Source organism: Astyanax mexicanus, unplaced genomic scaffold (assembly GCF_023375975.1).
Source record: "Astyanax mexicanus isolate ESR-SI-001 unplaced genomic scaffold, AstMex3_surface scaffold_37, whole genome shotgun sequence".
NCBI classification, from domain to species: Eukaryota; Metazoa; Chordata; class Actinopteri; order Characiformes; family Acestrorhamphidae; genus Astyanax; species Astyanax mexicanus.
Genome location: NW_026040047.1, coordinates 2,720,001 through 2,737,500, shown reverse-complemented (window position 1 = coordinate 2,737,500; position 17,500 = coordinate 2,720,001). Strand labels below are relative to the sequence as shown.

At 47.6% G+C, this 17,500-nt stretch overlaps 63 non-coding genes across 63 annotated transcripts in view; all 63 read left to right on the top strand.

The window, feature by feature from the left end:
- The first annotated feature begins 29 nt into the window (after nucleotides 1–29).
- LOC125793175 (5S ribosomal RNA) lies at nucleotides 30–148 on the top strand. The gene has a single exon (XR_007432759.1). It is a non-coding gene; the product is annotated as a 5S ribosomal RNA (ribosomal RNA).
- Nucleotides 149–258: 110 nt separating this feature from the next.
- On the top strand, nucleotides 259–377 carry LOC125793122 (5S ribosomal RNA). Its single transcript, XR_007432706.1, has one exon. It is a non-coding gene; the product is annotated as a 5S ribosomal RNA (ribosomal RNA).
- Nucleotides 378–487: 110 nt separating this feature from the next.
- On the top strand, nucleotides 488–606 carry LOC125793121 (5S ribosomal RNA). Its single transcript, XR_007432705.1, has one exon. It is a non-coding gene; the product is annotated as a 5S ribosomal RNA (ribosomal RNA).
- Nucleotides 607–716: 110 nt separating this feature from the next.
- On the top strand, nucleotides 717–835 carry LOC125793862 (5S ribosomal RNA). Its single transcript, XR_007433383.1, has one exon. It is a non-coding gene; the product is annotated as a 5S ribosomal RNA (ribosomal RNA).
- A 110-nt stretch (nucleotides 836–945) lies between these two features.
- LOC125793861 (5S ribosomal RNA) lies at nucleotides 946–1,064 on the top strand. Its single transcript, XR_007433382.1, has one exon. It is a non-coding gene; the product is annotated as a 5S ribosomal RNA (ribosomal RNA).
- Nucleotides 1,065–1,174: 110 nt separating this feature from the next.
- LOC125793257 (5S ribosomal RNA) lies at nucleotides 1,175–1,293 on the top strand. Its single transcript, XR_007432841.1, has one exon. It is a non-coding gene; the product is annotated as a 5S ribosomal RNA (ribosomal RNA).
- A 110-nt stretch (nucleotides 1,294–1,403) lies between these two features.
- On the top strand, nucleotides 1,404–1,522 carry LOC125793454 (5S ribosomal RNA). Its single transcript, XR_007433038.1, has one exon. It is a non-coding gene; the product is annotated as a 5S ribosomal RNA (ribosomal RNA).
- A 110-nt stretch (nucleotides 1,523–1,632) lies between these two features.
- On the top strand, nucleotides 1,633–1,751 carry LOC125793213 (5S ribosomal RNA). The gene has a single exon (XR_007432797.1). It is a non-coding gene; the product is annotated as a 5S ribosomal RNA (ribosomal RNA).
- A 110-nt stretch (nucleotides 1,752–1,861) lies between these two features.
- On the top strand, nucleotides 1,862–1,980 carry LOC125793174 (5S ribosomal RNA). The gene has a single exon (XR_007432758.1). It is a non-coding gene; the product is annotated as a 5S ribosomal RNA (ribosomal RNA).
- A 110-nt stretch (nucleotides 1,981–2,090) lies between these two features.
- LOC125794034 (5S ribosomal RNA) lies at nucleotides 2,091–2,209 on the top strand. Its single transcript, XR_007433552.1, has one exon. It is a non-coding gene; the product is annotated as a 5S ribosomal RNA (ribosomal RNA).
- A 110-nt stretch (nucleotides 2,210–2,319) lies between these two features.
- LOC125793860 (5S ribosomal RNA) lies at nucleotides 2,320–2,438 on the top strand. Its single transcript, XR_007433381.1, has one exon. It is a non-coding gene; the product is annotated as a 5S ribosomal RNA (ribosomal RNA).
- Nucleotides 2,439–2,548: 110 nt separating this feature from the next.
- Nucleotides 2,549–2,667, top strand: LOC125793858 (5S ribosomal RNA). Its single transcript, XR_007433379.1, has one exon. It is a non-coding gene; the product is annotated as a 5S ribosomal RNA (ribosomal RNA).
- Nucleotides 2,668–2,777: 110 nt separating this feature from the next.
- LOC125793857 (5S ribosomal RNA) lies at nucleotides 2,778–2,896 on the top strand. The gene has a single exon (XR_007433378.1). It is a non-coding gene; the product is annotated as a 5S ribosomal RNA (ribosomal RNA).
- Nucleotides 2,897–3,006: 110 nt separating this feature from the next.
- Nucleotides 3,007–3,125, top strand: LOC125793856 (5S ribosomal RNA). The gene has a single exon (XR_007433377.1). It is a non-coding gene; the product is annotated as a 5S ribosomal RNA (ribosomal RNA).
- Nucleotides 3,126–3,235: 110 nt separating this feature from the next.
- On the top strand, nucleotides 3,236–3,354 carry LOC125793855 (5S ribosomal RNA). Its single transcript, XR_007433376.1, has one exon. It is a non-coding gene; the product is annotated as a 5S ribosomal RNA (ribosomal RNA).
- Nucleotides 3,355–3,464: 110 nt separating this feature from the next.
- On the top strand, nucleotides 3,465–3,583 carry LOC125793854 (5S ribosomal RNA). Its single transcript, XR_007433375.1, has one exon. It is a non-coding gene; the product is annotated as a 5S ribosomal RNA (ribosomal RNA).
- A 110-nt stretch (nucleotides 3,584–3,693) lies between these two features.
- On the top strand, nucleotides 3,694–3,812 carry LOC125793183 (5S ribosomal RNA). The gene has a single exon (XR_007432767.1). It is a non-coding gene; the product is annotated as a 5S ribosomal RNA (ribosomal RNA).
- Nucleotides 3,813–3,922: 110 nt separating this feature from the next.
- Nucleotides 3,923–4,041, top strand: LOC125793391 (5S ribosomal RNA). The gene has a single exon (XR_007432975.1). It is a non-coding gene; the product is annotated as a 5S ribosomal RNA (ribosomal RNA).
- Nucleotides 4,042–4,151: 110 nt separating this feature from the next.
- On the top strand, nucleotides 4,152–4,270 carry LOC125793407 (5S ribosomal RNA). Its single transcript, XR_007432991.1, has one exon. It is a non-coding gene; the product is annotated as a 5S ribosomal RNA (ribosomal RNA).
- Nucleotides 4,271–4,380: 110 nt separating this feature from the next.
- On the top strand, nucleotides 4,381–4,499 carry LOC125793853 (5S ribosomal RNA). Its single transcript, XR_007433374.1, has one exon. It is a non-coding gene; the product is annotated as a 5S ribosomal RNA (ribosomal RNA).
- A 110-nt stretch (nucleotides 4,500–4,609) lies between these two features.
- LOC125793852 (5S ribosomal RNA) lies at nucleotides 4,610–4,728 on the top strand. Its single transcript, XR_007433373.1, has one exon. It is a non-coding gene; the product is annotated as a 5S ribosomal RNA (ribosomal RNA).
- A 110-nt stretch (nucleotides 4,729–4,838) lies between these two features.
- LOC125793851 (5S ribosomal RNA) lies at nucleotides 4,839–4,957 on the top strand. Its single transcript, XR_007433372.1, has one exon. It is a non-coding gene; the product is annotated as a 5S ribosomal RNA (ribosomal RNA).
- A 110-nt stretch (nucleotides 4,958–5,067) lies between these two features.
- On the top strand, nucleotides 5,068–5,186 carry LOC125793850 (5S ribosomal RNA). Its single transcript, XR_007433371.1, has one exon. It is a non-coding gene; the product is annotated as a 5S ribosomal RNA (ribosomal RNA).
- A 110-nt stretch (nucleotides 5,187–5,296) lies between these two features.
- On the top strand, nucleotides 5,297–5,415 carry LOC125793181 (5S ribosomal RNA). Its single transcript, XR_007432765.1, has one exon. It is a non-coding gene; the product is annotated as a 5S ribosomal RNA (ribosomal RNA).
- Nucleotides 5,416–5,525: 110 nt separating this feature from the next.
- Nucleotides 5,526–5,644, top strand: LOC125793390 (5S ribosomal RNA). The gene has a single exon (XR_007432974.1). It is a non-coding gene; the product is annotated as a 5S ribosomal RNA (ribosomal RNA).
- A 3,323-nt stretch (nucleotides 5,645–8,967) lies between these two features.
- Nucleotides 8,968–9,086, top strand: LOC125793406 (5S ribosomal RNA). The gene has a single exon (XR_007432990.1). It is a non-coding gene; the product is annotated as a 5S ribosomal RNA (ribosomal RNA).
- A 110-nt stretch (nucleotides 9,087–9,196) lies between these two features.
- Nucleotides 9,197–9,315, top strand: LOC125793849 (5S ribosomal RNA). The gene has a single exon (XR_007433370.1). It is a non-coding gene; the product is annotated as a 5S ribosomal RNA (ribosomal RNA).
- A 110-nt stretch (nucleotides 9,316–9,425) lies between these two features.
- Nucleotides 9,426–9,544, top strand: LOC125793847 (5S ribosomal RNA). Its single transcript, XR_007433368.1, has one exon. It is a non-coding gene; the product is annotated as a 5S ribosomal RNA (ribosomal RNA).
- Nucleotides 9,545–9,654: 110 nt separating this feature from the next.
- Nucleotides 9,655–9,773, top strand: LOC125793846 (5S ribosomal RNA). The gene has a single exon (XR_007433367.1). It is a non-coding gene; the product is annotated as a 5S ribosomal RNA (ribosomal RNA).
- A 110-nt stretch (nucleotides 9,774–9,883) lies between these two features.
- LOC125793845 (5S ribosomal RNA) lies at nucleotides 9,884–10,002 on the top strand. The gene has a single exon (XR_007433366.1). It is a non-coding gene; the product is annotated as a 5S ribosomal RNA (ribosomal RNA).
- Nucleotides 10,003–10,112: 110 nt separating this feature from the next.
- On the top strand, nucleotides 10,113–10,231 carry LOC125793386 (5S ribosomal RNA). The gene has a single exon (XR_007432970.1). It is a non-coding gene; the product is annotated as a 5S ribosomal RNA (ribosomal RNA).
- A 110-nt stretch (nucleotides 10,232–10,341) lies between these two features.
- On the top strand, nucleotides 10,342–10,460 carry LOC125793844 (5S ribosomal RNA). Its single transcript, XR_007433365.1, has one exon. It is a non-coding gene; the product is annotated as a 5S ribosomal RNA (ribosomal RNA).
- Nucleotides 10,461–10,570: 110 nt separating this feature from the next.
- Nucleotides 10,571–10,689, top strand: LOC125793843 (5S ribosomal RNA). Its single transcript, XR_007433364.1, has one exon. It is a non-coding gene; the product is annotated as a 5S ribosomal RNA (ribosomal RNA).
- Nucleotides 10,690–10,799: 110 nt separating this feature from the next.
- Nucleotides 10,800–10,918, top strand: LOC125793842 (5S ribosomal RNA). Its single transcript, XR_007433363.1, has one exon. It is a non-coding gene; the product is annotated as a 5S ribosomal RNA (ribosomal RNA).
- A 110-nt stretch (nucleotides 10,919–11,028) lies between these two features.
- LOC125793841 (5S ribosomal RNA) lies at nucleotides 11,029–11,147 on the top strand. Its single transcript, XR_007433362.1, has one exon. It is a non-coding gene; the product is annotated as a 5S ribosomal RNA (ribosomal RNA).
- Nucleotides 11,148–11,257: 110 nt separating this feature from the next.
- Nucleotides 11,258–11,376, top strand: LOC125793840 (5S ribosomal RNA). The gene has a single exon (XR_007433361.1). It is a non-coding gene; the product is annotated as a 5S ribosomal RNA (ribosomal RNA).
- Nucleotides 11,377–11,486: 110 nt separating this feature from the next.
- LOC125793169 (5S ribosomal RNA) lies at nucleotides 11,487–11,605 on the top strand. The gene has a single exon (XR_007432753.1). It is a non-coding gene; the product is annotated as a 5S ribosomal RNA (ribosomal RNA).
- A 110-nt stretch (nucleotides 11,606–11,715) lies between these two features.
- Nucleotides 11,716–11,834, top strand: LOC125793839 (5S ribosomal RNA). The gene has a single exon (XR_007433360.1). It is a non-coding gene; the product is annotated as a 5S ribosomal RNA (ribosomal RNA).
- Nucleotides 11,835–11,944: 110 nt separating this feature from the next.
- LOC125793838 (5S ribosomal RNA) lies at nucleotides 11,945–12,063 on the top strand. The gene has a single exon (XR_007433359.1). It is a non-coding gene; the product is annotated as a 5S ribosomal RNA (ribosomal RNA).
- Nucleotides 12,064–12,173: 110 nt separating this feature from the next.
- LOC125793472 (5S ribosomal RNA) lies at nucleotides 12,174–12,292 on the top strand. The gene has a single exon (XR_007433056.1). It is a non-coding gene; the product is annotated as a 5S ribosomal RNA (ribosomal RNA).
- A 110-nt stretch (nucleotides 12,293–12,402) lies between these two features.
- Nucleotides 12,403–12,521, top strand: LOC125794016 (5S ribosomal RNA). The gene has a single exon (XR_007433534.1). It is a non-coding gene; the product is annotated as a 5S ribosomal RNA (ribosomal RNA).
- A 110-nt stretch (nucleotides 12,522–12,631) lies between these two features.
- LOC125794025 (5S ribosomal RNA) lies at nucleotides 12,632–12,750 on the top strand. Its single transcript, XR_007433543.1, has one exon. It is a non-coding gene; the product is annotated as a 5S ribosomal RNA (ribosomal RNA).
- Nucleotides 12,751–12,860: 110 nt separating this feature from the next.
- Nucleotides 12,861–12,979, top strand: LOC125793417 (5S ribosomal RNA). Its single transcript, XR_007433001.1, has one exon. It is a non-coding gene; the product is annotated as a 5S ribosomal RNA (ribosomal RNA).
- Nucleotides 12,980–13,089: 110 nt separating this feature from the next.
- On the top strand, nucleotides 13,090–13,208 carry LOC125793415 (5S ribosomal RNA). Its single transcript, XR_007432999.1, has one exon. It is a non-coding gene; the product is annotated as a 5S ribosomal RNA (ribosomal RNA).
- Nucleotides 13,209–13,318: 110 nt separating this feature from the next.
- LOC125793171 (5S ribosomal RNA) lies at nucleotides 13,319–13,437 on the top strand. Its single transcript, XR_007432755.1, has one exon. It is a non-coding gene; the product is annotated as a 5S ribosomal RNA (ribosomal RNA).
- Nucleotides 13,438–13,547: 110 nt separating this feature from the next.
- On the top strand, nucleotides 13,548–13,666 carry LOC125793836 (5S ribosomal RNA). The gene has a single exon (XR_007433357.1). It is a non-coding gene; the product is annotated as a 5S ribosomal RNA (ribosomal RNA).
- A 110-nt stretch (nucleotides 13,667–13,776) lies between these two features.
- LOC125793835 (5S ribosomal RNA) lies at nucleotides 13,777–13,895 on the top strand. Its single transcript, XR_007433356.1, has one exon. It is a non-coding gene; the product is annotated as a 5S ribosomal RNA (ribosomal RNA).
- A 110-nt stretch (nucleotides 13,896–14,005) lies between these two features.
- On the top strand, nucleotides 14,006–14,124 carry LOC125793834 (5S ribosomal RNA). Its single transcript, XR_007433355.1, has one exon. It is a non-coding gene; the product is annotated as a 5S ribosomal RNA (ribosomal RNA).
- Nucleotides 14,125–14,234: 110 nt separating this feature from the next.
- Nucleotides 14,235–14,353, top strand: LOC125793833 (5S ribosomal RNA). Its single transcript, XR_007433354.1, has one exon. It is a non-coding gene; the product is annotated as a 5S ribosomal RNA (ribosomal RNA).
- Nucleotides 14,354–14,463: 110 nt separating this feature from the next.
- LOC125793302 (5S ribosomal RNA) lies at nucleotides 14,464–14,582 on the top strand. Its single transcript, XR_007432886.1, has one exon. It is a non-coding gene; the product is annotated as a 5S ribosomal RNA (ribosomal RNA).
- Nucleotides 14,583–14,692: 110 nt separating this feature from the next.
- LOC125793832 (5S ribosomal RNA) lies at nucleotides 14,693–14,811 on the top strand. Its single transcript, XR_007433353.1, has one exon. It is a non-coding gene; the product is annotated as a 5S ribosomal RNA (ribosomal RNA).
- A 110-nt stretch (nucleotides 14,812–14,921) lies between these two features.
- LOC125793831 (5S ribosomal RNA) lies at nucleotides 14,922–15,040 on the top strand. The gene has a single exon (XR_007433352.1). It is a non-coding gene; the product is annotated as a 5S ribosomal RNA (ribosomal RNA).
- Nucleotides 15,041–15,150: 110 nt separating this feature from the next.
- On the top strand, nucleotides 15,151–15,269 carry LOC125793307 (5S ribosomal RNA). The gene has a single exon (XR_007432891.1). It is a non-coding gene; the product is annotated as a 5S ribosomal RNA (ribosomal RNA).
- A 110-nt stretch (nucleotides 15,270–15,379) lies between these two features.
- Nucleotides 15,380–15,498, top strand: LOC125793830 (5S ribosomal RNA). The gene has a single exon (XR_007433351.1). It is a non-coding gene; the product is annotated as a 5S ribosomal RNA (ribosomal RNA).
- Nucleotides 15,499–15,608: 110 nt separating this feature from the next.
- On the top strand, nucleotides 15,609–15,727 carry LOC125793437 (5S ribosomal RNA). Its single transcript, XR_007433021.1, has one exon. It is a non-coding gene; the product is annotated as a 5S ribosomal RNA (ribosomal RNA).
- Nucleotides 15,728–15,837: 110 nt separating this feature from the next.
- LOC125793829 (5S ribosomal RNA) lies at nucleotides 15,838–15,956 on the top strand. Its single transcript, XR_007433350.1, has one exon. It is a non-coding gene; the product is annotated as a 5S ribosomal RNA (ribosomal RNA).
- Nucleotides 15,957–16,066: 110 nt separating this feature from the next.
- On the top strand, nucleotides 16,067–16,185 carry LOC125793497 (5S ribosomal RNA). Its single transcript, XR_007433082.1, has one exon. It is a non-coding gene; the product is annotated as a 5S ribosomal RNA (ribosomal RNA).
- A 110-nt stretch (nucleotides 16,186–16,295) lies between these two features.
- Nucleotides 16,296–16,414, top strand: LOC125793828 (5S ribosomal RNA). The gene has a single exon (XR_007433349.1). It is a non-coding gene; the product is annotated as a 5S ribosomal RNA (ribosomal RNA).
- Nucleotides 16,415–16,524: 110 nt separating this feature from the next.
- Nucleotides 16,525–16,643, top strand: LOC125793827 (5S ribosomal RNA). Its single transcript, XR_007433348.1, has one exon. It is a non-coding gene; the product is annotated as a 5S ribosomal RNA (ribosomal RNA).
- Nucleotides 16,644–16,753: 110 nt separating this feature from the next.
- Nucleotides 16,754–16,872, top strand: LOC125793301 (5S ribosomal RNA). The gene has a single exon (XR_007432885.1). It is a non-coding gene; the product is annotated as a 5S ribosomal RNA (ribosomal RNA).
- A 110-nt stretch (nucleotides 16,873–16,982) lies between these two features.
- On the top strand, nucleotides 16,983–17,101 carry LOC125793825 (5S ribosomal RNA). The gene has a single exon (XR_007433346.1). It is a non-coding gene; the product is annotated as a 5S ribosomal RNA (ribosomal RNA).
- A 110-nt stretch (nucleotides 17,102–17,211) lies between these two features.
- On the top strand, nucleotides 17,212–17,330 carry LOC125793436 (5S ribosomal RNA). Its single transcript, XR_007433020.1, has one exon. It is a non-coding gene; the product is annotated as a 5S ribosomal RNA (ribosomal RNA).
- Nucleotides 17,331–17,440: 110 nt separating this feature from the next.
- LOC125793300 (5S ribosomal RNA) overlaps nucleotides 17,441–17,500 on the top strand; it is a 119-nt gene continuing 59 nt past the window's right edge. Inside the window, exon 1 of the ribosomal RNA XR_007432884.1 lies at nucleotides 17,441–17,500. This exon is cut by the window's right edge and continues 59 nt beyond it. This is a non-coding gene — a ribosomal RNA (5S ribosomal RNA).

Genomic DNA, 17,500 nt, shown 5'->3' with positions numbered 1-17,500 from the left:
TAAGTAGTCTTGATGAGAGCTCTGCAATGGCTTACGGTCACACTACCCTGAGAACGCCCGATCTCGTCTGATCTCGGAAGCTAAGCAGGGTTTGGCCTGGTTAGTACTTGGATGGGAGACCACCTTGGAATACCAGGTGCTGTAAGCTTTTCCCCTCTTGCTTCCATTACCATGGTCTTGTTATACATTACTAGTTTGTTATCTGAAACCCAACATAGATGAAGTTGCATAAGTAGTCTTGATGAGAGCTCTGCAATGGCTTACGGTCACACTACCCTGAGAATGCCCGATCTCGTCTGATCTCGGAAGCTAAGCAGGGTTTGGCCTGGTTAGTACTTGGATGGGAGACCACCTGGGAATACCAGGTGCTGTAAGCTTTTCCCCTCTTGCTTCCATTACCATGGTCTTGTTATACATTAATAGTTTGTTATCTGAAACCCAACATAGATGAAGTTGCATAAGTAGTCTTGATGAGAGCTCTGCAATGGCTTACGGTCACACTACCCTGAGAATGCCCGATCTCGTCTGATCTCGGAAGCTAAGCAGGGTTTGGCCTGGTTAGTACTTGGATGGGAGACCACCTGGGAATACCAGGTGCTGTAAGCTTTTCCCCTCTTGCTTCCATTACCATGGTCTTGTTATACATTACTAGTTTGTTATCTGAAACCCAACATAGATGAAGTTGCATAAGTAGTCTTGATGAGAGCTCTGCAATGGCTTACGGTCACACTACCCTGAGAACGCCCGATCTCGTCTGATCTCGGAAGCTAAGCAGGGTTTGGCCTGGTTAGTACTTGGATGGGAGACCACCTGGGAATACCAGGTGCTGTAAGCTTTTCCCCTCTTGCTTCCATTACCATGGTCTTGTTATACATTACTAGTTTGTTATCTGAAACCCAACATAGATGAAGTTGCATAAGTAGTCTTGATGAGAGCTCTGCAATGGCTTACGGTCACACTACCCTGAGAACGCCCGATCTCGTCTGATCTCGGAAGCTAAGCAGGGTTTGGCCTGGTTAGTACTTGGATGGGAGACCACCTGGGAATACCAGGTGCTGTAAGCTTTTCCCCTCTTGCTTCCATTACCATGGTCTTGTTATACATTACTAGTTTGTTATCTGAAACCCAACATAGATGAAGTTGCATAAGTAGTCTTGATGAGAGCTCTGCAATGGCTTACGGTCACACTACCCTGAGAACGCCAGATCTCGTCTGATCTCGGAAGCTAAGCAGGGTTTGGCCTGGTTAGTACTTGGATGGGAGACCACCTGGGAATACCAGGTGCTGTAAGCTTTTCCCCTCTTGCTTCCATTACCATGGTCTTGTTATACATTACTAGTTTGTTATCTGAAACCCAACATAGATGAAGTTGCATAAGTAGTCTTGATGAGAGCTTTGCAATGGTTTGCGGTCACACTACCCTGAGAACGCCCGATCTCGTCTGATCTCGGAAGCTAAGCAGGGTTTGGCCTGGTTAGTGCTTGGATGGGAGACCACCTGGGAATACCAGGTGCTGTAAGCTTTTCCCCTCTTGCTTCCATTACCATGGTCTTGTTATACATTACTAGTTTGTTATCTGAAACCCAACATAGATGAAGTTGCATAAGTAGTCTTGATGAGAGCTCTGCAATGGCTTACGGTCACACTACCCTGAGAACGCCCGATCTCGTCTGATCTTGGAAGCTAAGCAGGGTTTGGCCTGGTTAGTACTTGGATGGGAGACCACCTGGGAATACCAGGTGCTGTAAGCTTTTCCCCTCTTGCTTCCATTACCATGGTCTTGTTATACATTACTAGTTTGGTATCTGAAACCCAACATAGATGAAGTTGCATAAGTAGTCTTGATGAGAGCTCTGCAATGGCTTACGGTCACACTACCCTGAGAACGCCCGATCTCGTCTGATCTCGGAAGCTAAGCAGGGTTTGGCCTGGTTAGTACTTGGATGGGAGACCACCTTGGAATACCAGGTGCTGTAAGCTTTTCCCCTCTTGCTTCCATTACCATGGTCTTGTTATACATTACTAGTTTGTTATCTGAAACCCAACATAGATGAAGTTGCATAAGTAGTCTTGATGAGAGCTCTGCAATGGCTTACGGTCACACTACCCTGAGAATGCCCGATCTCGTCTGATCTCGGAAGCTAAGCAGGGTTTGGCCTGGTTAGTACTTGGATGGGAGACCACCTGGGAATACCAGGTGCTGTAAGCTTTTCCCCTCTTGCTTCCATTACCATGGTCTTGTTATACATTACTAGTTTGTTATCTGAAACCCAACATAGATGAAGTTGCATAAGTAGTCTTGATGAGAGCTCTGCAATGGCTTACGGTCACACTACCCTGAGAACGCCCGATCTCGTCTGATCTCGGAAGCTAAGCAGGGTTTGGCCTGGTTAGTACTTGGATGGGAGACCACCTGGGAATACCAGGTGCTGTAAGCTTTTCCCCTCTTGCTTCCATTACCATGGTCTTGTTATACATTACTAGTTTGTTATCTGAAACCCAACATAGAAGAAGTTGCATAAGTAGTCTTGATGAGAGCTCTGCAATGGCTTACGGTCACACTACCCTGAGAACGCCCGATCTCGTCTGATCTCGGAAGCTAAGCAGGGTTTGGCCTGGTTAGTACTTGGATGGGAGACCACCTGGGAATACCAGGTGCTGTAAGCTTTTCCCCTCTTGCTTCCATTACCATGGTCTTGTTATACATTACTAGTTTGTTATCTGAAACCCAACATAGATGAAGTTGCATAAGTAGTCTTGATGAGAGCTCTGCAATGGCTTACGGTCACACTACCCTGAGAACGCCCGATCTCGTCTGATCTCGGAAGCTAAGCAGGGTTTGGCCTGGTTAGTACTTGGATGGGAGACCACCTGGGAATACCAGGTGCTGTAAGCTTTTCCCCTCTTGCTTCCATTACCATGGTCTTGTTATACATTACTAGTTTGTTATCTGAAACCCAACATAGATGAAGTTGCATAAGTAGTCTTGATGAGAGCTCTGCAATGGCTTACGGTCACACTACCCTGAGAACGCCCGATCTCGTCTGATCTCGGAAGCTAAGCAGGGTTTGGCCTGGTTAGTACTTGGATGGGAGACCACCTGGGAATACCAGGTGCTGTAAGCTTTTCCCCTCTTGCTTCCATTACCATGGTCTTGTTATACATTACTAGTTTGTTATCTGAAACCCAACATAGATGAAGTTGCATAAGTAGTCTTGATGAGAGCTCTGCAATGGCTTACGGTCACACTACCCTGAGAACGCCCGATCTCGTCTGATCTCGGAAGCTAAGCAGGGTTTGGCCTGGTTAGTACTTGGATGGGAGACCACCTGGGAATACCAGGTGCTGTAAGCTTTTCCCCTCTTGCTTCCATTACCATGGTCTTGTTATACATTACTAGTTTGTTATCTGAAACCCAACATAGATGAAGTTGCATAAGTAGTCTTGATGAGAGCTCTGCAATGGCTTACGGTCACACTACCCTGAGAACGCCCGATCTCGTCTGATCTCGGAAGCTAAGCAGGGTTTGGCCTGGTTAGTACTTGGATGGGAGACCACCTGGGAATACCAGGTGCTGTAAGCTTTTCCCCTCTTGCTTCCATTACCATGGTCTTGTTATACATTACTAGTTTGTTATCTGAAACCCAACATAGATGAAGTTGCATAAGTAGTCTTGATGAGAGCTCTGCAATGGCTTACGGTCACACTACCCTGAGAACGCCCGATCTCGTCTGATCTCGGAAGCTAAGCTGGGTTTGGCCTGGTTAGTACTTGGATGGGAGACCACCTGGGAATACCAGGTGCTGTAAGCTTTTCCCCTCTTGCTTCCATTACCATGGTCTTGTTATACATTACTAGTTTGTTATCTGAAACCCAACATAGATGAAGGTGCATAAGTAGTCTTGATGAGAGCTCTGCAATGGCTTACGGTCATACTACCCTGAGAACGCCCGATCTCGTCTGATCTCGGAAGCTAAGCAGGGTTTGGCCTGGTTAGTACTTGGATGGTAGACCACCTGGGAATACAAGGTGCTGTAAGCTTTTCCCCTCTTGCTTCCATTACCATGGTCTTGTTATACATTACTAGTTTGTTATCTGAAACCCAACATAGATGAAGTTGCATAAGTAGTCTTGATGAGAGCTTTGCAATGGCTTGAGGTCACACTACCCTGAGAACGCCCGATCTCGTCTGATCTCGGAAGCTAAGCAGGGTTTGGCCTGGTTAGTACTTGGATGGGAGACCACCTGGGAATACCAGGTGCTGTAAGCTTTTCCCCTCTTGCTTCCATTACCATGGTCTTGTTATACATTACTAGTTTGTTATCTGAAACCCAACATAGATGAAGTTGCATAAGTAGTCTTGATGAGAGCTCTGCAATGGCTTACGGTCACACTACCCTGAGAACGCCCGATCTCGTCTGATCTCGGAAGCTAAGCAGGGTTTGGCCTGGTTAGTACTTGGATGGGAGACCACCTGGGAATACCAGGTGCTGTAAGCTTTTCCCCTCTTGCTTCCATTACCATGGTCTTGTTATACATTACTAGTTTGTTATCTGAAACCCAACATAGATGAAGTTGCATAAGTAGTCTTGATGAGAGCTCTGCAATGGCTTACGGTCACACTACCCTGAGAACGCCCGATCTCGTCTGATCTCGGAAGCTAAGCAGGGTTTGGCCTGGTTAGTACTTGGATGGGAGACCACCTGGGAATACCAGGTGCTGTAAGCTTTTCCCCTCTTGCTTCCATTACCATGGTCTTGTTATACATTACTAGTTTGTTATCTGAAACCCAACATAGATGAAGTTGCATAAGTAGTCTTGATGAGAGCTCTGCAATGGCTTACGGTCACACTACCCTGAGAACGCCCGATCTCGTCTGATCTCGGAAGCTAAGCAGGGTTTGGCCTGGTTAGTACTTGGATGGGAGACCACCTGGGAATACCAGGTGCTGTAAGCTTTTCCCCTCTTGCTTCCATTACCATGGTCTTGTTATACATTACTAGTTTGTTATCTGAAACCCAACATAGATGAAGTTGCATAAGTAGTCTTGATGAGAGCTCTGCAATGGCTTACGGTCACACTACCCTGAGAACGCCCGATCTCGTCTGATCTCGGAAGCTAAGCAGGGTTTGGCCTGGTTAGTACTTGGATGGGAGACCACCTGGGAATACCAGGTGCTGTAAGCTTTTCCCCTCTTGCTTCCATTACCATGGTCTTGTTATACATTACTAGTTTGTTATCTGAAACCCAACATAGATGAAGTTGCATAAGTAGTCTTGATGAGAGCTCTGCAATGGCTTACGGTCACACTACCCTGAGAACGCCCGATCTCGTCTGATCTCGGAAGCTAAGCTGGGTTTGGCCTGGTTAGTACTTGGATGGGAGACCACCTGGGAATACCAGGTGCTGTAAGCTTTTCCCCTCTTGCTTCCATTACCATGGTCTTGTTATACATTACTAGTTTGTTATCTGAAACCCAACATAGATGAAGGTGCATAAGTAGTCTTGATGAGAGTTCTGCAATGGCTTACGGTCATACTACCCTGAGAACGCCCGATCTCGTCTGATCTCGGAAGCTAAGCAGGGTTTGGCCTGGTTAGTACTTGGATGGTAGACCACCTGGGAATACAAGGTGCTGTAAGCTTTTCCCCTCTTGCTTCCATTACCATGGTCTTGTTATACATTACTAGTTAAGTTGGCTTGTCAAAGCCAACTTACTGTTCTTCTTATTCTTCTTATTATTATTATTATTATTATTATTCTACGCTAAAATTTCTCAACGCTACTCCTCCTACAGTTTTCGAGCTAGAACCACCAAACTTCACAGGATGGTAGAACCCATAGCCACTTAAGTTGCTTGTGCTTTTCTAAGCGATTGGAGAACCAGGGTTCTAGCACGGTTCCGTCAAAGTCACTTTTTTCCCCATAGACTTCCATTCACACTTTTTTCAAACTGCTCTAAAAGTCACAATTTTCAAGCTAGAACCACGAAATTCACAAGACATACAGAACTTGCAGAGACGTTTCAGACGATATGCTGATCTCACCGATACGATTTACGGTTTTCGTAAAATTATCGTACGAACTTTCCCCATAGGAATGAATGGGCGGAATGTTGGCCATCTCACACACACCAGCCGATCCTGCGCACGGCCCCCCTCTCTGCCCTGCTCCTCAGTACTGTATCTGTATGGAGAAGAGACTGCTGAACACAACCCACACCAGAACCAATACAACACTACACACACACCACACTACACGCACGCACACACCACACACACTTCAAACCACACATACCCCACACCACACACACTCCACATCACACATGCCCCACACCACACACTTCACACCCCACACCACACACACTCCACTCACTCACCACACCACACACAGTCCACTCCCCACACTCACTCCACACCACACACACTCCACACCACACAAACTCCACAGTCCACACCACACACACACCCCACACCACACACAGTCTACACCCCACACTACACACATTCCACACCACACATACCCCACACCAAACACACTCCACCCCACACCACACATACCCCACACCAAACACACTCCACACCACACACACCCCACACCACACACAGTCTACACCCCACACTACACACATTCCACACCACACATACCCCACACCAAACACACTCCACCCCACACACTCCACACCACACATACCCCACACCAAACACACTCCACACCACACACGCCCCACACCACACACAGTCTACACCCCACACTACACACACTCCACACCACACCCTACACACATTCCACACCACACATACCCCACACCAAACACACTCCACCCCACACACTCTACACCACACATACCCCACACCAAACACACTCCACACCACACACACCCCACACCACACACAGTCTACACCCCACACTACACACACTCCACACCACACCCTACACCAAACACACTCCACACCACACACACCCCACACCACACACAGTCTACACCCCACACTACACACATTCCACACCACACATACCCCACACCAAACACACTCCACCCCACACACTCCACACCACACATACCCCACACCAAACACACTCCACACCACACACACCCCACACCACACACAGTCTACACCCCACACTACACACACTCCACACCACACCCTACACACATTCCACACCACACATACCCCACACCAAACACACTCCACCCCACACACTCCACACCACACATACCCCACACCAAACACACTCCACACCACACACACCCCACACCACACAGTCTACACCCCACACTACACACACTCCACACCACACCCTACACACATTCCACACCACACATACCCCACACCAAACACACTCCACCCCACACACTCCACACCACACATACCCCACACCAAACACACTCCACACCACACACACCCCACACCACACACAGTCTACACCCCACACTACACACACTCCACACCACACCCTACACACATTCCACACCACACATACCCCACACCAAACACACTCCACCCCACACACTCCACACCACACATACCCCACACCAAACACACTCCACACCACACACACCCCACACCACACACTACACACACTCCACACCACACCCTACACACATTCCACACCACACATACCCCACACCAAACACACTCCACCCCACACACTCCACACCACACATACCCCACACCACACACAGTCTACATCCCACACTACACACACTCCACACCACACCCTACACACATTCCACACCACACATACCCCACACCAAACACACTCCACCCCACACCACACATACCCCACACCACACACACTTCAAACCACACATACCCCACACCACACACAATCCACACCACACAAACCGCACACCACACACACTTTAAACCACACACACACTCCACAGCTCACATACCCCACACCACACACACTCCACCACACACATACCACACACACTTCACACCCCACACCACACACACTCCACAGCACACATACCCCACACCACACACACTTCAAACCACACATACCCCACACCACACACACTCCACACCACACAAACCCCACACCACACACACTTCAAACCACACATACCCCACACCACACACACTTCAAACCACACATACCCCACACCACACACACTCCACACCACACAAACCCCACACCACACACTCTTCAAACCACACATACCCCACACCACACACACTCCACACCACACAAACCCCACACCACACACACTTTAAACCACACACACTCCACAGCTCACATAGCCCACACCACACACACTCCACCCCACACAAACTTCATACCCCACACCACACACACTTTAAACCACACACACACTCCACAGCTCACATACCCCACACCACACACACACATACCACACACACTTCACACCCCACACCACACACACTCCACAGCACACATACCCCACACCACACACACTTCAAACCACACATACCCCACACCACACACACTCCACACCACACAAACCCCACACCACACACACTTCAAACCACACATACCCCACACCACACACACTTCAAACCACACATACCCCACACCACACACACTTCAAACCACACATACCCCACACCACACACACTCCACACCACACAAACCCCACACCACACACACTTCAAACCACACAAACCCCACACCACACACAATTCAAACCACACATACCCCACACCACACACACTTCAAACCACACATACCCCACACCACACACACTCCACACCAAACAAACCCCACACCACACACACTTTAAACCACACACACACTCCACAGCTCACCTACCCCACACCACACACACATACCACACACACTTCACACCCCATGCACTCCACACCACACTACACAACTTAGTAACTATTTGACAAGCCAACTTAAAGTTCGTTCACGAACTTTGCCTTTTCTAGTTTGTTATCTGAAACCCAACATAGATGAAGTTGCATAAGTAGTCTTGATGAGAGCTTTGCAATGGCTTGAGGTCACACTACCCTGAGAACGCCCGATCTCGTCTGATCTCGGAAGCTAAGCAGGGTTTGGCCTGGTTAGTACTTGGATGGGAGACCACCTGGGAATACCAGGTGCTGTAAGCTTTTCCCCTCTTGCTTCCATTACCATGGTCTTGTTATACATTACTAGTTTGTTATCTGAAACCCAACATAGATGAAGTTGCATAAGTAGTCTTGATGAGAGCTCTGCAATGGCTTACGGTCACACTACCCTGAGAACGCCCGATCTCGTCTGATCTCGGAAGCTAAGCAGGGTTTGGCCTGGTTAGTACTTGGATGGGAGACCACCTGGGAATACCAGGTGCTGTAAGCTTTTCCCCTCTTGCTTCCATTACCATGGTCTTGTTATACATTACTAGTTTGTTATCTGAAACCCAACATAGATGAAGTTGCATAAGTAGTCTTGATGAGAGCTCTGCAATGGCTTACGGTCACACTACCCTGAGAACGCCCGATCTCGTCTGATCTCGGAAGCTAAGCAGGGTTTGGCCTGGTTAGTACTTGGATGGGAGACCACCTGGGAATACCAGGTGCTGTAAGCTTTTCCCCTCTTGCTTCCATTACCATGGTCTTGTTATACATTACTAGTTTGTTATCTGAAACCCAACATAGATGAAGTTGCATAAGTAGTCTTGATGAGAGCTCTGCAATGGCTTACGGTCACACTACCCTGAGAACGCCCGATCTCGTCTGATCTCGGAAGCTAAGCAGGGTTTGGCCTGGTTAGTACTTGGATGGGAGACCACCTGGGAATACCAGGTGCTGTAAGCTTTTCCCCTCTTGCTTCCATTACCATGGTCTTGTTATACATTACTTGTTTGTTATCTGAAACCCAACATAGATGAAGTTGCATAAGTAGTCTTGATGAGAGCTCTGCAATGGCTTACGGTCACACTACCCTGAGAACGCCCGATCTCGTCTGATCTCGGAAGCTAAGCAGGGTTTGGCCTGGTTAGTACTTGGATGGGAGACCACCTGGGAATACCAGGTGCTGTAAGCTTTTCCCCCCTTGCTTCCATTACCATGGTCTTGTTATACATTACTAGTTTGTTATCTGAAACCCAACATAGATGAAGTTGCATAAGTAGTCTTGATGAGAGCTCTGCAATGGCTTACGGTCACACTACCGTGAGATCGCCCGATCTCGTCTGATCTCGGAAGCTAAGCAGGGTTTGGCCTGGTTAGTACTTGGATGGGAGACCACCTGGGAATACCAGGTGCTGTAAGCTTTTCCCCTCTTGCTTCCATTACCATGGTCTTGTTATACATTACTAGTTTGTTATCTGAAACCCAACATAGATGAAGTTGCATAAGTAGTCTTGATGAGAGCTCTGCAATGGCTTACGGTCACACTACCCTGAGAACGCCCGATCTCGTCTGATCTCGGAAGCTAAGCAGGGTTTGGCCTGGTTAGTACTTGGATGGGAGACCACCTGGGAATACCAGGTGCTGTAAGCTTTTCCCCTCTTGCTTCCATTACCATGGTCTTGTTATACATTACTAGTTTGTTATCTGAAACCCAACATAGATGAAGTTGCATAAGTAGTCTTGATGAGAGCTCTGCAATGGCTTACGGTCACACTACCCTGAGAACGCCCGATCTCGTCTGATCTCGGAAGCTAAGCAGGGTTTGGCCTGGTTAGTACTTGGATGGGAGACCACCTGGGAATACCAGGTGCTGTAAGCTTTTCCCCTCTTGCTTCCATTACCATGGTCTTGTTATACATCACTAGTTTGTTATCTGAAACCCAACATAGATGAAGTTGCATAAGTAGTCTTGATGAGAGCTCTGCAACGGCTTACGGTCACACTACCCTGAGAACGCCCGATCTCGTCTGATCTCGGAAGCTAAGCAGGGTTTGGCCTGGTTAGTACTTGGATGGGAGACCACCTGGGAATACCAGGTGCTGTAAGCTTTTCCCCTCTTGCTTCCATTACCATGGTCTTGTTATACATTACTAGTTTGTTATCTGAAACCCAACATAGATGAAGTTGCATAAGTAGTCTTGATGAGAGCTCTGCAATGGCTTACGGTCACACTACCCTGAGAACGCCCGATCTCGTCTGATCTCGGAAGCTAAGCAGGGTTTGGCCTGGTTAGTACTTGGATGGGAGACCACCTGGGAATACCAGGTGCTGTAAGCTTTTCCCCTCTTGCTTCCATTACCATGGTCTTGTTATACATTACTAGTTTGTTATCTGAAACCCAACATAGATGAAGTTGCATAAGTAGTCTTGATGAGAGCTCTGCAATGGCTTACGGTCACACTACCCTGAGAACGCCCGATCTCGTCTGATCTCGGAAGCTAAGCAGGGTTTGGCCTGGTTAGTACTTGGATGGGAGACCACCTGGGAATACCAGGTGCTGTAAGCTTTTCCCCTCTTGCTTCCATTACCATGGTCTTGTTATACATTACTAGTTTGTTATCTGAAACCCAACATAGATGAAGTTGCATAAGTAGTCTTGATGAGAGCTCTGCAATGGCTTACGGTCACACTACCCTGAGAACGCCCGATTTCGTCTGATCTCGGAAGCTAAGCAGGGTTTGGCCTGGTTAGTACTTGGATGGGAGACCACCTGGGAATACCAGGTGCTGTAAGCTTTTCCCCTCTTGCTTCCATTACCATGGTCTTGTTATACATTACTAGTTTGTTATCTGAAACCCAACATAGATGAAGTTGCATAAGTAGTCTTGATGAGAGCTCTGCAACGGCTTACGGTCACACTACCCTGAGAACGCCCGATCTCGTCTGATCTCGGAAGCTAAGCAGGGTTTGGCCTGGTTAGTACTTGGATGGGAGACCACCTGGGAATACCAGGTGCTGTAAGCTTTTCCCCTCTTGCTTCCATTACCATGGTCTTGTTATACATTACTAGTTTGTTATCTGAAACCCAACATAGATGAAGTTGCATAAGTAGTCTTGATGAGAGCTCTGCAACGGCTTACGGTCACACTACCCTGAGAACGCCCGATCTCGTCTGATCTCGGAAGCTAAGCAGGGTTTGGCCTGGTTAGTACTTGGATGGGAGACCACCTGGGAATACCAGGTGCTGTAAGCTTTTCCCCTCTTGCTTCCATTACCATGGTCTTGTTATACATTACTAGTTTGTTATCTGAAACCCAACATAGATGAAGTTGCATAAGTAGTCTTGATGAGAGCTCTGCAATGGCTTACGGTCAAACTACCCTGAGAACGCCCGATCTCGTCTGATCTTGGAAGCTAAGCAGGGTTTGGCCTGGTTAGTACTTGGATGAGAGACCACCTGGGAATACCAGGTGCTGTAAGCTTTTCCCCTCTTGCTTCCATTACCATGGTCTTGTTATACATTACTAGTTTGTTATCTGAAACCCAACATAGATGAAGTTGCATAAGTAGTCTTGATGAGAGCTCTGCAATGGCTTATGGTCACACTACCCTGAGAACGCCCGATCTCGTCTGATCTCGGAAGCTAAGCAGGGTTTGGCCTGGTTAGTACTTGGATGGGAGACCACCTGGGAATACCAGGTGCTGTAAGCTTTTCCCCTCTTGCTTCCATTACCATGGTCTTGTTATACATTACTAGTTTGTTATCTGAAACCCAACATAGATAAAGTTGCATAAGTAGTCTTGATGAGAGCTCTGCAATGGCTTACGGTTACACTACCCTGAGAACGCCCGATCTCGTCTGATCTCGGAAGCTAAGCAGGGTTTGGCCTGGTTAGTACTTGGATGGGAGACCACCTGGGAATACCAGGTGCTGTAAGCTTTTCCCCTCTTGCTTCCATTACCATGGTCTTGTTATACATTACTAGTTTGTTATCTGAAACCCAACATAGATGAAGTTGCATAAGTAGTCTTGATGAGAGCTCTGCAATGGCTTACGGTCACACTACCCTGAGAACGCCCGATCTCGTCTGATCTCGGAAGCTAAGCAGGGTTTGGCCTGGTTAGCACTTGGATGGGAGACCACCTGGGAATACCAGGTGCTGTAAGCGTTTCCCCTCTTGCTTCCATTACCATGGTCTTGTTATACATTACTAGTTTGTTATCTGAAACCCAACATAGATAAAGTCGCATAAGTAGTCTTGATGAGAGCTCTGCAATGGCTTACGGTCACACTACCCTGAGAACGCCCGATCTCGTCTGATCTCGGAAGCTAAGCAGGGTTTGGCCTGGTTAGCACTTGGATGGGAGACCACCTGGGAATACCAGGTGCTGTAAGCGTTTCCCCTCTTGCTTCCATTACCATGGTCTTGTTATACATTACTAGTTTGTTATCTGAAACCCAACATAGATGAAGTTGCATAAGTAGTCTTGATGAGAGCTCTGCAATGGCTTACGGTCACACTACCCTGAGAACGCCCGATCTCGTCTGATCTCGGAAGCTAAGCAGGGTTTGGCCTGGTTAGTACTTGGATGGGAGACCACCGGGGAATACCAGGTGCTGTAAGCTTTTCCCCTCTTGCTTCCATTACCATGGTCTTGTTATACATTACTAGTTTGTTATCTGAAACCCAACATAGATGAAGTTGCATAAGTAGTCTTGATGAGAGCTCTGCAATGGCTTACGGTCACACTACCCTGAGAACGCCCGATCTCGTCTGATCTCGGAAGCTAAGCAGGGTTTGGCCTGGTTAGTACTTGGATGGGAGACCACCTGGGAATACCAGGTGCTGTAAGCTTTTCCCCTCTTGCTTCCATTACCATGGTCTTGTTATACATTACTAGTTTGTTATCTGAAACCCAACATAGATGAAGTTGCATAAGTAGTCTTGATGAGAGCTCTGCAATGGCTTACGGTCACACTACCCTGAGAACGCCCGATCTCGTCTGATCTCGGAAGCTAAGCAGGGTTTGGCCTGGTTAGTACTTGGATGGGAGACCACCTGGGAATACCAGGTGCTGTAAGCTTTTCCCCTCTTGCTTCCATTACCATGGTCTTGTTATACATTACTAGTTTGTTATCTGAAACCCAACATAGATGAAGTTGCATAATTAGTCTTGATGAGAGCTCTGCAATGGCTTACGGTCACACTACCCTGAGAACGCCCGATCTCGTCTGATCTCGGAAGCTAAGCAGGGTTTGGCCTGGTTAGTACTTGGATGGGAGACCACCTGGGAATACCAGGTGCTGTAAGCTTTTCCCCTCTTGCTTCCATTACCATGGTCTTGTTATACATTACTAGTTTGTTATCTGAAACCCAACATAGATGAAGTTGCATAAGTAGTCTTGATGAGAGCTCTGCAATGGCTTACGGTCACACTACCCTGAGAACGCCCGATCTCGTCTGATCTCGGAAGCTAAGCAGGGTTTGGCCTGGTTAGTACTTGGATGGGAGACCACCTGGGAATACCAGGTGCTGTAAGCTTTTCCCCTCTTGCTTCCATTACCATGGTCTTGTTATACATTACTAGTTTGTTATCTGAAACCCAACATAGATGAAGTTGCATAAGTAGTCTTGATGAGAGCTCTGCAATGGCTTACGGTCACACTACCCTGAGAACGCCCGATCTCGTCTGATCTCGGAAGCTAAGCAGGGTTTGGCCTGGTTAGTACTTGGATGGGAGACCACCTGGGAATACCAGGTGCTGGAAGCTTTTCCCCTCTTGCTTCCATTACCATGGTCTTGTTATACATTACTAGTTTGTTATCTGAAACCCAACATAGATGAAGTTGCATAAGTAGTCTTGATGAGAGCTCTGCAATGGCTTACGGTCACACTACCCTGAGAACGCCCGATCTCGTCTGATCTCGGAAGCTAAGCAGGGTTTGGCCTGGTTAGTACTTGGATGGGAGACCACCTGGGAATACCAGGTGCTGTAAGCTTTTCCCCTCTTGCTTCCATTACCATGGTCTTGTTATACATTACTAGTTTGTTATCTGAAACCCAACATAGATGAAGTTGCATAAGTAGTCTTGATGAGAGCTCTGCAATGGCTTACGGTCACACTACCCTGAGAACGCCCGATCTCGTCTGATCTCGGAAGCTAAGCAGGGTTTGGCCTGGTTAGTACTTGGATGGGAGACCACCTGGGAATACCAGGTGCTGTAAGCTTTTCCCCTCTTGCTTCCATTACCATGGTCTTGTTATACATTACTAGTTTGTTATCTGAAACCCAACATAGATGAAGTTGCATAAGTAGTCTTGATGAGAGCTCTGCAATGGCTTACGGTCAAACTACCCTGAGAACGCCCGATCTCGTCTGATCTCGGAAGCTAAGCAGGGTTTGGCCTGGTTAGTACTTGGATGGGAGACCACCTGGGAATACCAGGTGCTGGAAGCTTTTCCCCTCTTGCTTCCATTACCATGGTCTTGTTATACATTACTAGTTTGTTATCTGAAACCCAACATAGATGAAGTTGCATAAGTAGTCTTGATGAGAGCTCTGCAATGGCTTACGGTCACACTACCCTGAGAACGCCCGATCTCGTCTGATCTCGGAAGCTAAGCAGGGTTTGGCCTGGTTAGTACTTGGATGGGAGACCACCTGGGAATACCAGGTGCTGTAAGCTTTTCCCCTCTTGCTTCCATTACCATGGTCTTGTTATACATTACTAGTTTGTTATCTGAAACCCAACATAGATGAAGTTGCATAAGTAGTCTTGATGAGAGCTCTGCAATGGCTTACGGTCACACTACCCTGAGAACGCCCGATCTCGTATGATCTCGGAAGCTAAGCAGGGTTTGGCCTTGTTAGTACTTGGATGGGAGACCACCTGGGAATACCAGGTGCTGTAAGCTTTTCCCCTCTTGCTTCCATTACCATGGTCTTGTTATACATTACTAGTTTGTTATCTGAAACCCAACATAGATGAAGTTGCATAAGTAGTCTTGATGAGAGCTCTGCAATGGCTTACGGTCACACTACCCTGAGAACGCCCGATCTCGTCTGATCTCGGAAGCTAAGCAGGGTTTGGCCTGGTTAGTACTTGGATGGGAGACCACCTGGGAATACCAGGTGCTGTAAGCTTTTCCCCTCTTGCTTCCATTACCATGGTCTTGTTATACATTACTAGTTTGTTATCTGAAACCCAACATAGATGAAGTTGCATAAGTAGTCTTGATGAGAGCTCTGCAATGGCTTACGGTCACACTACCCTGAGAACGCCCGATCTCGTCTGATCTCGGAAGCTAAGCAGGGTTTGGACTGGTTAGTACTTGGATGGGAGACCACCTGGGAATACCAGGTGCTGGAAGCTTTTCCCCTCTTGCTTCCATTACCATGGTCTTGTTATACATTACTAGTTTGTTATCTGAAACCCAACATAGATGAAGTTGCATAAGTAGTCTTGATGAGAGCTCTGCAATGGCTTACGGTCACACTACCCTGAGAACGCCCGATCTCGTCTGATCTCGGAAGCTAAGCAGGGTTTGGCCTGGTTAGTACTTGGATGGGAGACCACCTGGGAATACCAGGTGCTGTAAGCTTTTCCCCTCTTGCTTCCATTACCATGGTCTTGTTATACATTACTAGTTTGTTATCTGAAACCCAACATAGATGAAGTTGCATAAGTAGTCTTGATGAGAGCTCTGCAATGGCTTACGGTCACACTACCCTGAGAACGCCCGATCTCGTCTGATCTCGGAAGCTAAGCAGGGTTTGGCCTGGTTAGTACTTGGATGGGAGACCACCTGGGAATACCAGGTGCTGTAAGCTTTTCCCCTCTTGCTTCCATTACCATGGTCTTGTTATACATTACTAGTTTGTTATCTGAAACCCAACATAGATGAAGTTGCATAAGTAGTCTTGATGAGAGCTCTGCAATGGCTTACGGTCACACTACCCTGAGAACGCCCGATCTCGTCTGATCTCGGAAGCTAAGCAGGGTTTGGCCTGGTTAGTACTTGGATGGGAGACCACCTGGGAATACCAGGTGCTGGAAGCTTTTCCCCTCTTGCTTCCATTACCATGGTCTTGTTATACATTACTAGTTTGTTATCTGAAACCCAACATAGATGACGTTGCATAAGTAGTCTTGATGAGAGCTCTGCAATGGCTTACGGTCACACTACCCTGAGAACGCCCGATCTCGTCTGATCTCGGAAGCTAAGCAGGGTTTGGCCTGGTTAGTACTTGGATGGGAGACCACCTGGGAATACCAGGTGCTGTAAGCTTTTCCCCTCTTGCTTCCATTACCATGGTCTTGTTATACATTACTAGTTTGTTATCTGAAACCCAACATAGATGAAGTTGCATAAGTAGTCTTGATGAGAGCTCTGCAATGGCTTACGGTCACACTACCCTGAGAACGCCCGATCTCGTATGATCTCGGAAGCTAAGCAGGGTTTGGCCTTGTTAGTACTTGGATGGGAGACCACCTGGGAATACCAGGTGCTGTAAGCTTTTCCCCTCTTGCTTCCATTACCATGGTCTTGTTATACATTACTAGTTTGTTGTCTGAAACCCAACATAGATGAAGTTGCATAAGTAGTCTTGATGAGAGCTCTGCAATGGCTTACGGTCACACTACCCTGAGAACGCCCGATCTCGTCTGATCTCGGAAGCTAAGCAGG